This window comes from Choloepus didactylus, chromosome 24 (genome assembly GCF_015220235.1).
Source record: "Choloepus didactylus isolate mChoDid1 chromosome 24, mChoDid1.pri, whole genome shotgun sequence".
Taxonomy (NCBI): domain Eukaryota; kingdom Metazoa; phylum Chordata; class Mammalia; order Pilosa; family Megalonychidae; genus Choloepus; species Choloepus didactylus.
In genome coordinates, this window is record NC_051330.1 from 13904775 (window position 1) to 13918665 (window position 13891).

General features: G+C 37.2%; 1 protein-coding gene across 2 annotated transcripts in view; it reads right to left on the reverse strand.

The window, feature by feature from the left end:
* PACRG (parkin coregulated) overlaps nt 1-13891 on the reverse strand; it is a 604662-nt gene that overhangs the window by 213489 nt on the left and 377282 nt on the right. The window lies entirely within an intron of this gene.

A 13891-nucleotide genomic window follows, 5' to 3' on the forward strand; every position in this document is an offset into this window, starting at 1 on the left:
GTTGTGCCTAAGAGCCTCCTCCCGAATGCCTCTTTGTTGCTCAGATGTGGCCCTGTCTCTCTAGCTAAGCCAACTTGAAAGGTGAAATCACTGCCCTCCCCCCTACGTGGGATCAGACACCCAGGGGAGTGAATCTCCCTGGCAACGTGGAATATGACTCCCGGGGAGGAATGTAGACTTGGCATCGTGGGACGGAGAACATCTTCTTGACCAAAAGGGGGATATGAAAGGAAATGAAATAAGCTTCAGTGGCAGAGAGAATCCAAAAGGAGCCGAGAGGTCACTCTGGTGGGCACTCTTACACACACTTTAGACAACCCTTTTTAGTTTCTAAAGAATTGGGGTAGCTGGTGGTGGATACCTGAAACTATCAAACTACAACCCAGAACCCATGAATCTCGAAGACAGTTGTATAAAAATGTAGCTTATGAGGGGTGACAGTGGGATTGGGAAAGCCATAAGGACCACACTCCACTTTGTCTAGTTTATGGATGGATGAGTAGAAAAATAGGGGAAGGAAACAAACAGACAAAGGTACCCAGTGTTCTTTTTTACTTCATTTGCTCTTTTTCACTCTAATTATTATTCTTGTTATTCTTGTGTGTGTGCTAATGAAGGTGTCAGGGATTGATTTGGGTGATGAATGTACAACTATGTAATGGTACTGTAAACAATCGAAAGTACGATTTGTTTTGTATGACTGCGTGGTATATGAATATATCTCAATAAAATGAAGATTAAAAAAAAAAAAAAAAAAAAAAAAAGACATAATGCTGAGCAAAATAAGCCAGGCACAAAAAGAGAGATATTGTATGTTACCACTAATGTGAATTCTGTGAAAAATGTACGTTTTATACTGTAGAATGTAGGGGACCTCGAAATACCAATTAGTGGAGGGGGAATGATAATCTAATAAGAACAGATAAACTATGGAGGGTAATCTCAATGTTATGGGAATGCTCAGGAATGATTATGGTTTGTAAACTTTTTTGGATATAGTAAGATCATGTTGGAAGCAATAGAGTTATTTTAGGTTTTTTTTTTTTTCTCTTATTCCTTTGTTTTCTTAGGGGTTGTTAATTTTCTTGGGGTATGGTAGGAACATATTGGAAGGAAAGTAGTTATTTTAGGTTATTTGTTTTCCTTAATCCATTGCTTTGTTTGAAATGTTGTGGGGTTTTTTTGGTTGTTGTTTGCCTGTTTGTTTTTAATTTTTTGATAAACAAAGTTAAAAAATTGAAAAAAAATCAGTAGAAAAATGGGAGTAAAAACTAAATGACAAATAGGGTGGGATGGGGGGATGGTTTGGGTATTCTCTTTTCACTTTTATTTTTTATTCTTATTCTGATTCTTTCTGATGTAAGGAAAATGTTCAGAAATAGATTGTGGTGATGAACGCATAACTATATGATCATACTGTGAACAGTTGATTGTATACCATGGATGACTGTATGGTTTGTGAATATATTTCAATAAAACTGAATTAAAAAAAAAAATCTGACAAAAATATCTGTCTTCATGGAGTTTGTATGTTAGCAACAACATCCAGATATTCAAAAAGACTCTAGCTTTTAACTCAAGTTCTCTGATTACATAGGCCTATTAGATTTGAACAAGGCTGGAGCTATTAAACAGCCCCGATGAGAGGGGATGCACCAGACAATGAATTATCCTCCCTTGATCATCTATCATTGCCTTTGGGTTGATAGTGGTTGGTAGTTTACAGGACTCAAGTGCTCTTTGGTTGTGTTTATGAACACAAAATACACATCACTGAGTTCCTAGCAAAGATCTAGCAAAAATTACATATTGCTATGTAATGCCTAGCAAAAATTTTAGCAGAATTGGCTCCTATAAATTCTAGGAGACACCTGGTTAGCAATATTTGGAGGTAGCCCACCAAGGTAGATGGATTTTTCTCAGAATCTTTCCAGGGATCACTATCATGTAGCTAGGATGGATGAAGCTAATGTTCCTCTTCTTCTAAAGCAGATAATGATAATGGTGATAAATTTGAAACTCTATTGTGTTCTTCACTATTTTATTTGGTAAGAGAATGCATTATCTCAGCAGCACTCTTCTTCCCATCGAATCTGGATTTGACTATTTTTTTGTGCCCTGACATCAGGGCCAAATTATTAAAAGGTGGAGTAAAACGTAAGCGTGTATGGTTTTAGGAACAAAAATAGTGTCAATGTTGGGCAATGCACCCATCTTTTTTTTTTTTTAAATTAACGTTATCAAAAAAAAAAAACATTTCCAAACAAAACAAAGGAATAAAAAAGAAACCCAAATATCCTAAAATAACTTCATTGCTTCCAATATGCTCCTACCATACCACAAGAAAATTAACAAACCATAGTCATTCCTGAGCATTCTTATATCATTAAGATTACCCTTAATGTCTTATCTGTTCTTATTAGATTATCATTCCCTGTTCACTAGCTGCTGTCTACCTCTAGGTCCCTTATATTCTATACTATAAGACATTTGTTTTACATTTTTTAGAGTTCACATTAGTGGTAACATACAATGTCTTTCCTTTTGTGCCTGGCTTATTTCACTCAGCATTATGTCCTCAAGTTTCATCCATGTTGTAACATGCTTCAAGATCTTGTTACTTCTCACTGCTGCATAGTATTCCATCATATGTACATACCAATTTTGTTTATCAGCTCATCTGATACAGGACATTTAGGTTGTTTCCATCTCTTGGCAATTGTGAACAATGCTGCTATGAACATCAGTGTGCAAATATTTGCTCATGCCACCGCTTTCAGGTCCTCTGGGTAAATACTGAGAAGTGAAATTGCTGGATTGTGGGGTAACTCAATACCTAGTTTTCTGATGAACTGCCAAACTGTCCTCCACAGCGGCTGTACCATTATACAGTCCCACCAGTAATGAATAAGAGTTCCAATTTTTCCACATCCTCTCCAGCATTCCTGATCATGTTGAGAGTCCCTTTCACTTCTTAGGCCTTCTCTAGAAGTCCTCATTGATTCAACTATAGTGGTAAGGAAGTCTTTGATAGATAAAGTGAATGGAAGATGGCTTCATTACAGCCTGGTTTTGCTTTCTTAAGAATTTCTAGGAAATTTTTCTGTCTTAGCAATTAGTAAGCATGCAATAATTTTTTTAATGAATCAATGAATGATGTACCATGTGGTCCTCTTTTTGGTAGTCCCAAGATAACTTTTTCATAAACACATTGCTTTCCAATGCTCTTGGAGTTAACCTGTAAATTTGTCTTTCTGGATGTAATGAGAGTAGCCTTAAAGAGAGAGCGAGAAGGCCCAGTTTCCCATGACAAACAATAGATGGATCTGCAAGGATGTAAGTAAGGATGGACATGCAAGTTCATGTTTACAAGCCTGGCACTATACTCTTTGTCCTCATACCACTGCAGCCTAAAATCCTAGCACAGAACTTCTTTTATAAATTTTAGCTGATCATTACAAAAATATAAAATATCGCACTACCTTTCATTGAATGTCTTTATTCTATGTTCACAGATTATGAAATTTCAAAAGGACAATGTATATTCCACAGCTTCTAGACAGACCTATGTAGAAGCCATTTATTAGGCAGTTATTTGCCGTATTTGTAACAAGTAAACACAGACAAACACATATAATAGCCAATGATTCTGAAAGAACTACAAACTCCTCAAAATTCTTTATATATATAAATACATATTCAACATGTCTAAAGGTCAAAACAAAGCTTAAAATAGTGGGAGAATTACTAGCCAATAATCCTGTTACTATGGTCCAATTACATTCTTGTTTTTAAAATTATAATACTGTGACATTAACTAGTTTTTTAGTTTATTGTAAAATAAATTCAAGACTCAAGAAATAAAGTTAAGAATAAAATGTGTGTATTATTGGGGAGGGAGAAGTAGATTGCAAAGTCACACAAAATCTAAATTTAAAAATCACTGAATGGAGAGTGATTATTTTTTCCTTGTATGGCCATTTCAAAATGGATATAAATAGGCTTACAAAAATCTCATATTAAAGTACTGTATTTAAGAGTAAAAAAAAGAAGTAAATTGATCTTAGAAAATTCCAAATTGAACTTTGTCATAATACCATTGCCATCACTACTTTTTCTTTATTACTTGGAACATTAATTCAAAATGCTCATGAGACTATAATAGAGAAAGCCAACAAGCAAAGAAATAATATTTGCAGTTTTTCCAAGGAAATATGTCCACCATATTTTTCCACTCCACCTGTATTGACGGCTAAGTTTATGCAGAGCAATATACATTCCATTCTGCAATGTGAAACACATCGATTTAAGGAAGACAATAAAAGTGGAAAGCTGGTTTCGTAGTGAGGGTAAAATTCCTCCTACGATTTCAAATTTGGCTAAACCAAAGTTACTGTGTCAGGGAGTGAAAATGAGATCACTCCTGACTCTGTTGATTGCGGGGCCAAGGTGAGTGGGAGACAAGCTCTTCCTACGCAGCCTCACTCAGGACACTTCAGAGAACCAGCTCCCCAAACACAGGGCTCCCCTCAGACAGAGGAAGGCTTTCAAAGACAGCCAGCAGGGGATGAGGAAAGGATGGCGAGGAGATTTCTTTAGGGGGATCTGTTGCTGTGCCGTGCTGTGCTCCCAATCCTAGTGAATTTCTGAATCTAGTGGAACCACTTGGAGAGACCTGAAACACGTTCCCCGCAGTTGGGCCACACAAAGTCCTGGCTCTGATTCATGTGTGAGAACCCAGTGGAGCTGGCGACAGCTGGACTGGGGTGGCTCGGCCCGCGCTCCCAGTTTCCAGTACACAGGGTGGGTAAGGACATATTTCTCATGGGAGAGGGAGCTGGTGTGGGGTCCTGTTCCACCATGTACAATGGTGCTGCACGAGAAGCCAGAAGTGAATGCAGGATGGTAGGGGCTGCTGAAGGGATCCACCCTGACAGAGAATTCATTCCTACAGCTCAACAGGCACTTTGGGAGTGTCATGATTGGGTCTTGGAAGAACCCTCACCAATGCTTCACGTGGGAATTAGCCTTGAACATCCACCAGGCCCAGGAGTGCCAGCCAGCTTAGGATAACATCAGTTCAACGAGAACTTTCCCCTCTCCTTACTATCTGCCTGCATTCCCTGACCCTAGAAACACAGTGGATCAGAAACTGGGTCGCCAAGCTTGGGTGGGATTGGGAGAAGAAGTCAACAACAAGGCAGAGAAATAGATGAAGCCCCCTTTCTTGTAGCAAGCTTCCCAGCCTGCAGCAGGCTCAAGCCAAGGGAGGGCAGAACATTTGGTGTTAAATCGAGTTTGGTGTTTTTGATCAATATATTAAAATAGAGATTCTAAGCACTGAACTGCAATTGTGTGTGTGGTTTAACCTGCCTACAAAGCTTACTCTAGAATGAGTAGAAATATCAAGGGCCCTGTTAACTTTTTACCTAGTGGCAGGACAAGGCTCCTACCACTGCATAAAGTTTATTTTTTTCCCCTCTACTCCCTCTTTAAACTTGCCTTTTAATTCTGCCGTGAATAGTGACTATTCAACATAAAAATTACACTTGGTGACATTCTTTTTTTCTCTGCAATGTCCACATAGAGACCTTTAAAAAGCCATTTGTTTGGTGCTCATGGAAGATTTGCATTTAAAGGAAAATGAGAATGAGAACTTAATTATCAGCAAATATATTTAAATTCCACAAACTGGAAATTAAAGATGGTTCAGAATAGATGATATTTTAGGTGATTTGAAAAGTACAAATTATGAACTGACTGAATAAAAAAGCCTCCTTAAATTAAAACTTTAGAAATAGCTATTTGCTTTCTTGCCCAGATTATGTAAAACTTTCTGTTGCATAAATAGAAAAGAAAGCTGTTTTCTCTTGGGCAAATATCTGCATGCCTGCTCATTTGGGGCCCATCTTGAATTTTTAAATACATTAAAGCAAATTAAGCTGATTTCTCTAGGCATATCGTCAAGGTCCAAGCTGAGCCAGTGGAAATCTCTTATGCAGAAATGTGCTGCTTTTCCAGCTAGCAGTATGGAGACCACGGGCCAAGGGCTGGGAACCAGATAGAATCAAATAATTTGGTCTGTAGAACCTCAGAGGTGGAGGGAGAAGTGGGTGACAAAGCACATATTTCAAACACAGCTTTGCAAACAGGTTGAGCAAATAGCCAGTTGTCCCAACTTTGTCCCTGCTCTGTATGCTCTCCTAGTCTCATAGAGAGAGACACACACAGAAATAAAAGTCTCTATACAGTGTGACAGGTGCCTAGGCAATATGTAGATAAGAGGCTGAGTGGAGTCAGGGAAATTTTCTGAGAGGAGGTAATACTTGAGTTTGGCTCTGGGGAAAAATAGGTGCTACCTCCTAAACGTGCCATGGCTGGGTAGGAGCAGGGGCATCAGAGCCAAGAAACAGGAGTGTTGGGACATATGGCCCATTCCAACACACAGGGCACCGGGGCTGAGAGCGCCAGGTCCAGTCACATCCCAAACCTCTTTTTCCATACAGCGGCTGCCCTTCTACTTACGTTTCAGAAATGGTTAATGGAATTTACCTATGTAAGTGATTGTAGATATACCAAACGTGCCATCAGTAGGGGTACCGTTTAGTTGTGCACAGGTTGTGAATTTGTCTCTGATGAGGGAATCTTCCTGACAGTCTGATTCCTCCAGGTAAAATCACAAGAGTGTCAAACAAGGATGATGTAGGTAGTCTATGCAGGTGTACCTGGGACACCCAGGATGAAAATCAGACACTAAGATTTTGAAAGATCCATACAGAAAACTGGGAAAATGAAAGCCATTTAAAAACCAAAAGCAGATTCTATCTCAAGGTTGGAACTTCTATAGTCTATTAGGTCAGGCAATTCTTGGGAAATGTCCCAGATGGGGCCTTTTGGTTAGATAAATACTTCAGACTTCTTCTGAAATTATGCTGAGGTCTGAAGAAGGAGCTAATACTGTCTTCTGGGGGATAGGAGAGTCGGGAAGCAAAAGTTCGTCTATGCTGGGACATTTCTGTAATTAGGAACATCTGGCATATAGAAAATAAATTTTTATATTGTATTTCTTACCCCCAGTATATAGAAGAGATCAATTCTTGCACATGTATTTTGCATAAAATCACCTTACTAAATTATCATACTAATTCTGATAGATTTCACTTCATTTTCTTGGAAGGACCACACAAAACCACACATACATGTTTTTCCCACAACCCCGTGAGACAGGTAATAGACAAATGTAGCATTTACTGAACACACACTAATTTGCAAAACAATTTCACTCACATCTCTCCATTCATTTCCCTCCTTCCCTCACAGTTGTCACACCTGCAAAATGGTTTCCTTATAGCCCTCTGAAGGTAATAAGCTATCTTTATTCTTCCCAATAACCTGTTTTTTTTTTTTAATTAAGGAAACTGAGGCACAAAGCAGTTATGTTATCTGCCAAAGGTCAAATCAGGATTCCAACCCAGGAAATCTGACTGCAAAGCCTTTACTATTAAATACTAAACTCTGCCGAACCATACTCTGTCCATTTCTTTTTATGCATATTTTTCCACCTGTCCAAAATGTCTTTCCCTGCCTTTCCACCAGGTGAACTCTCATTTATTGGTCTGCACCCCACTCAGGCATGGAGTAGCCTGTCACTCTTGCCCAGGTAGTTTGTGCAGGTGACAGGTGCATACAGTGCAGTCCTCCACCCTGGTCAGGTCTGGTGGAATCTACTGGAAGGCTAGCGTCTGTGGAATTTCCCCCAGGCTACACCGGAAGCTGCGGGAAGGCATTTCTGTACCTCTCTTTGGTTATGAAGGAAAAAAAAAGCAATTCACTGCCATCTCCTCTACTCAAAACTTATCTAGATTCTTTCCCTTTTTTAGCTAAACAAACCCTTCCTGCTGAGAGAGAAAGAATAGATTTTTTTGTTGTTGAACAGGGATTGCAGAGGGAGCCCATTTTCAGTAGCTGCAGCACTAGAAGGGAGTACAAGAAGGAGCACAAAACTTCTGCTTTCATTTATAAAGGACTTTTTTTTTCTTTTTATCTCAATACACCCTAGGAAAAAGGCATGCAGCTTTCAGAAACTGGATTCTAATTTACTTGGCGTGGTGGACTGAATTATGTACCCCAATTTAGATATGTTCTTGGTCTTACTCTGCATTCCTGAGGGTATGAGACCATTCTAAATAAGATCTCTTAAAGTTATTTTAGTTTAGCTGTGGCGCAACTGAATGAGGTTGCACCAGAAACCGGATCACTGGTGTCCTTTATAAGAGGAAGAAAGAAGAAATGGAGACATAGTGCAAAAATAAAAAATAAAAAAAGCTACATGGAGATGCCAGAAGACAGAAATCAATGGAACCAGGAGAGAAAGGAGATGGTATCACCACGTGATGGGAAAGTCAAGGAACCCAAGGACTGCTGGCCCTGTCTAGCCTCCGAAACTGTGGGCTGATAAATTCCTGTTTTTTAAGCCAAAACCAGTTTGTGGCATTTGTGATTGCAGCATAGCAAGACTAAGACATGTCATCACCTTAAAAGGTGATTTGTTTCTAGTTAAAGACAGAAAACTCTCAGAATAATTTTTCCCTTTGGGCAGTTGTAACCAGCGAGGTCTACAGAAAAGAGTAAATGTAGAGGCAATTTCCATTACGCTGCTTGCCCCCACTCCCCCAACATGCTTTTTTTTTTACAAGTGATTTTGGATTGACAATGAACTACAAGAAAGTTTACTATAATTTATTTAAGTATTTATAGCCTTCATAATGGCTAAGAGGTCTTTATGGGATGACAATATGTGAGGTGCATTCAAGGAGAGTATACAAGCTTGACCTATCCTTAAACCATCTTTTATCTGGGATCTGCTTTCTTAGGTCATTGCAAAACTATCAGTTTCTACAGAAATACTGGCCCCTCTATCCCCATACCCTGACATTTTTGAGGCTCTGGAAGCTCTGCATGTAAAGAATGCTTGGAAGAAGTAGGAACATTTAACTTGGAGCAGTGAGGACTGAGAGGGAAGGAGAATTTTCTATAATATCTTGAGGGCCTGTTATTTAGAACTGGGATAAGACATTATTTTGTGTTAGTTTAGACTAGAGATAAGCCGGACAGAAAGAACAGTTATAGATTTCAATTCAATAGAGGAAGTGCCCATCTCTTTGCTAGTAGAATGGGCTACGTCATGAAGTATTGAAACTACTTAGGATAGGACCAGAAAAATGGGTATTGGTCTTGTAGAACTGGCGAGTGAATTATTTCCACCCAAACACTTAACTAAACACATAATTCTACTAGGTGTGTCATACTCAGCCCAGGGAAAGAGAGCACAATACAAATATTTTACCCTTGGGGAACTAACAAATATTTCATAGTTTAGTACATTGGAGAAAGGCTCAGTCCAATGAACCCCCAAATATACCTTCCATCTTTTTTTGTGATCAAGATTCTCTTTAGATCAACTAGCTAAATCTGAGTAGAAGAAATATTCGGAACAGGTTATATATATATATATATGATAATTCCAAAACTAACTTTCAGGAATTGTGGTGGAGAGTCCTAATAATAATAATTTCTGAAATAAACTTAGGACAATCTAATGCTTTCATATCTAATAAATCTACTGATTTCAAAAGAACTCTGAAGTAAATTTCTAAAATACAGATCATGGACTCAAAATTTTTCAGAATTCCATGGGGAATCAACTTTAATTCCAAAACTAAAATTAAAGCTCTGTGAAGAGAAATAACCTCTATATAAACCAATTATGAGACAGAAAAACTGAAGTTTTTTTCTTTTCTTTTTTGGCAAAATATCAGTTCTCAAAGTTCACCAACATTTTGCAGGAGTATTAGAATAGATCTCATTGTAACTCACAGAAATATCTAAGAGAGTTTGAATGAGGTTGATCAAGAGTGCACAGGTTTGCACAAGAAGTTGCTTAAAAGATTATCAGCATAAAATAATTGTTTCTATTTTTTAGAAGCCACTTGAGTTTCAGGGTCAAAAACTTGGCACAGACATAATATTGTGAATTTAATGCATTCTCATTAGCCATCTGTTTTAATGTGTCTGAATTTGAATTAAAAATTTTGAAGTCTCTTCATTACTGATTTCATTGATTTTATTATTACAATGACTATTGCACATTCCTTTACGTGCATTTGTAGTATAGAGCAGGAACCTGGAATCTTTGAATTCTTGTCTAAGGCAAATGCTGTTTCAGGACTATTGGCTCCAGTCAAAAACGAAGAAACCGAAATAAGAATTTCCTCCAGAAAACAGAGTTATTTGATAAGTCTTAATCTGCTGGTAAAGCCCCATATTTTAGCTATAAATGTTTTAATGCCATTTATTGGCTCATGTTTCTCAAACGTAATACACCGTGTCATTAATTTTATAGTTTCATCTCTGAAAGCTATAAATTGAACATTCTTATTGTCTTAATTTTATGCAAACTTTAATAACATTTGTGAAAGGACACAGGAAAGAAGAAACTGCTATTGGCTGTATGACAAAGCTATTCCAGGAGTATTTTATAGAAACTCTCGTCTTTACCTTTCACCTGAAAGCACTCTACAGAGACGGTGTGTTTTAAATGTCTGAAAGCAGTTGTTTAAAATGAAGGAAAATAAACACAAACAATTAGATGCCAGTTTGTATCTTTCAAAGAGGACCCAATCAGGGTGCCTTTGCCCATCTTTTTAAAATGTGAAGTCCCTGACATTATCAGTCATGTATCTGTGCTTAAAGACTATGCCAGGAAAGGATGAACTTGAAAACCAGTTATCCTTGAATTCATCCCACCAGTTATCCTTGAATTAACCCACTGGGCAACCAACCAATGGCATTAGGTCATCAGGGGGAAGAAAAATCCTTTGGAGCAAAGGAATGCTGCAGCGGGCAAGCTGGCAAGATGGAAGGGCCAAAGTGCATGAGTTACCCCATGAGGAGAGAGTTAGGGGTCACACACAATCCTTTTCAACCGTCTGTTAGTGTTGCAATATAATAAATTATGAGACTGTTTTAATTATATATGAATATACTATTGCATAATAATAATGGCTATCTTATTGAATGCCCAGGGAAGGCCTGGCACTGTATTAAGGGGCTATTTACAAATTATTTCTGATCATCACGACAAACCTCCCAAAAGGGCATTACTATAAATAACTTATATGGATGACAACAATAAAGTTCAGAGAAGTTAAATGATTTCCCTAACGTCACATAACTGGTTGGGTGGCAAAGCCAGGGTTTTAATCCAGGTCTCTTCTTGCTCTAAAATGCTACTTTTTACGACACATTACATACAACTCACACCATAGATAGACCTGTTTTTGCATGTGTTTTACTAAAAATATGGTGAATAAATTATTCATAAGTAAAAATACAAAGCCACGCTCATTTAGAACCAAAATAATCTTGTGGGACGGGTGATAAGGTTTAATACCTATAAAAGTGGAGGTGGGACATATTGGCAACAGTATGCTCCATTTATTTCCTATTCCATTTTATTTCCTACTGGTTCCCTGGAAAAAAACACACGCCTGAGGTCCATCACCAGAGTGATTCCTAAGATGCTTCTCCAAGGCCTCAGGCTGCTCAGACCCCGCTGTACATCTCAGAAAACATTCATTTGACATAACAGAATGCTTGAAATGGGACAAACACTGGGGAAAAAAAGAATAAGCAGTCAAATAATTTAAAGCTTGAGCTTTGAGTGAACATTGACAAGGTTATAGTGCCACTATATTTGAAAGAATATTCTCTCATTCTCTCATTCTTTCTATCTGCCACCTATATCGGGTCCTTTTTTCTAAAAAGGATGTGGTGGGATTTTAAAGAAACATACTTGAATCTGAATTTAACAAAGATTGATTTACATGAAAGAAAGAAGGGAAAAGAGGAAACAAAGAAATGTGAAATTGTTCTCAAATCTATTGAAATTGGGTATGCATTTTGTTTTTAATGCTAAATGTGGTAAATTTCTAATAAAATTTTAAATATAAATGCATATATCTGTTATTGAAGATATCGGCTTAAATAAAATAAGTATGTCTGATTCTGCGAATATGGATAAAATGTCTATCATTCTAAAATAGGATTTATTAAAATGGTATCAAAGCTAAATTATTTTTATAGTGAAAATATTCCTGTAATTGGAAATCCCATGATATGTTTCTTCTGGTAGAATTCAATCTACATTAACCACTTTGAAAAACAATTTTAAGTTTTTATGGCTAGAATCCATAATTTTTTAATATAACCCTCTGGAAGTATCAAATACTTTAATACAACCCTCTGGATAGTATGGCTATCTAATTGAATGCCCAAGGAAGGCCTGGCACTATATTAAGGGGCTAATTACAAATTATTTCTGATCATCATGACAAACCTACCAAAAGGGCATTATTATAAGTACCTTATATGGATGACAACAATAAAACTACATCCTGACGTTGAACTAACAGGTTTCTAAGATAAGCAGAAAATGAAGCTGAAGCTAATGTATTTTTTTCCTTCAAATGTCAAAAAGATATTAAATAGAAAAATAGTTTGAATGTACAATTCCTGGTGCATGCACTCAGAAATATTCTAAAAAGAATTAGCGAGGGACCAATTAAGGGCTATAGTATAAACTACAAGTTCCCCCCGTTGATAAAATCCAAATAATGATATATTCCCAAAGCCAACCACTTTAAATAAATGAGCATATTTGATAGCTGATAAGAGGTAAAGAAAAAATATGAGGAAGATGTAGACACCAATTACTATTTGCTTAATTTTATAGTTTCATCTCTGAAAGGTATAAACTGAACATTCTAGTCTAGAGTTCTCAACTAGATTGATCTGTTTTGGGGGCAAGTGTATTCATTCACCACAGGTTTCCTTGAGGATGAGGGAGATTCTAATTCTTTTTTTTAATGCCTTTTTTATTGTGAACTTTAACATATATAACAGTGATAACTTTCAAACTACTTTTAACAAGTAGTTAGAGAGCAAATTTCAAAAAATGTCATGGGTCACAGTTTCACAACTTAAGCTATTTCCATTATTGTAAAATATAATGTACAGACAGAAAGGAATTAACTTTTGATGTACAGCTCAACGAGCAATTATATAGGTAATTTCAAAAACTGTTATGGGTTATAGTTCCACAGGTTCAGTTCTTTCCTTGTTATGCAATACAGGGTATACACAGAAAGGTGAAGACTTCCAAAGCCCATCTAATTGCCTTTTGACCCTCACTGTTTTCCTTCTTTTATACATGGATACAACATGACACTCAGATTGAAGTTCCAGATTCAACTGTGGGACTACAAAAGGAATAGTGCTGGGGCTGTTAACCTGCTACTAGATGCTCAAGCAAAGGATGGGAAAGCGTTTCAGCACTCATCCTCCATGCCAGTCAAGTACAGAAATAAATGCCTATCTAGGAGAAAAGTTACGGAGGCAACTTTTATAAATGAAACTGGAATAGTATTGGTACATACTTTTGGAGGTGGCTGTTCTGTGATTCTTCAAGTTCTTTAATGTCTCTATCTCTATATTCCTATTATCTATAGCTCTATCTCTCCAAGTTAACTGGAATCGAAATATAATGGATGAACTTAGGGTTTCTTTTATGTACCTTAATCTGAACAATGAGTCTTTGGATATTTGATACTTCTATAGAATAAAAATATGAATTATGGATGAAAAATAGTTAAATGAGTGTTTTCCAGAAAGTAGGCTTGCTGTTATTGAGACATTCAGTTTGGGCAATAAGGGACTTAGTTACTAAACTTCAATTTTTGTACTCCTGAAAGAGTAATCAGCCTGTCTAAATGTCCACGTTAAAACCACAGTCCTTCAGATATTTTGGGATGGATATAAACTCACTGCACTA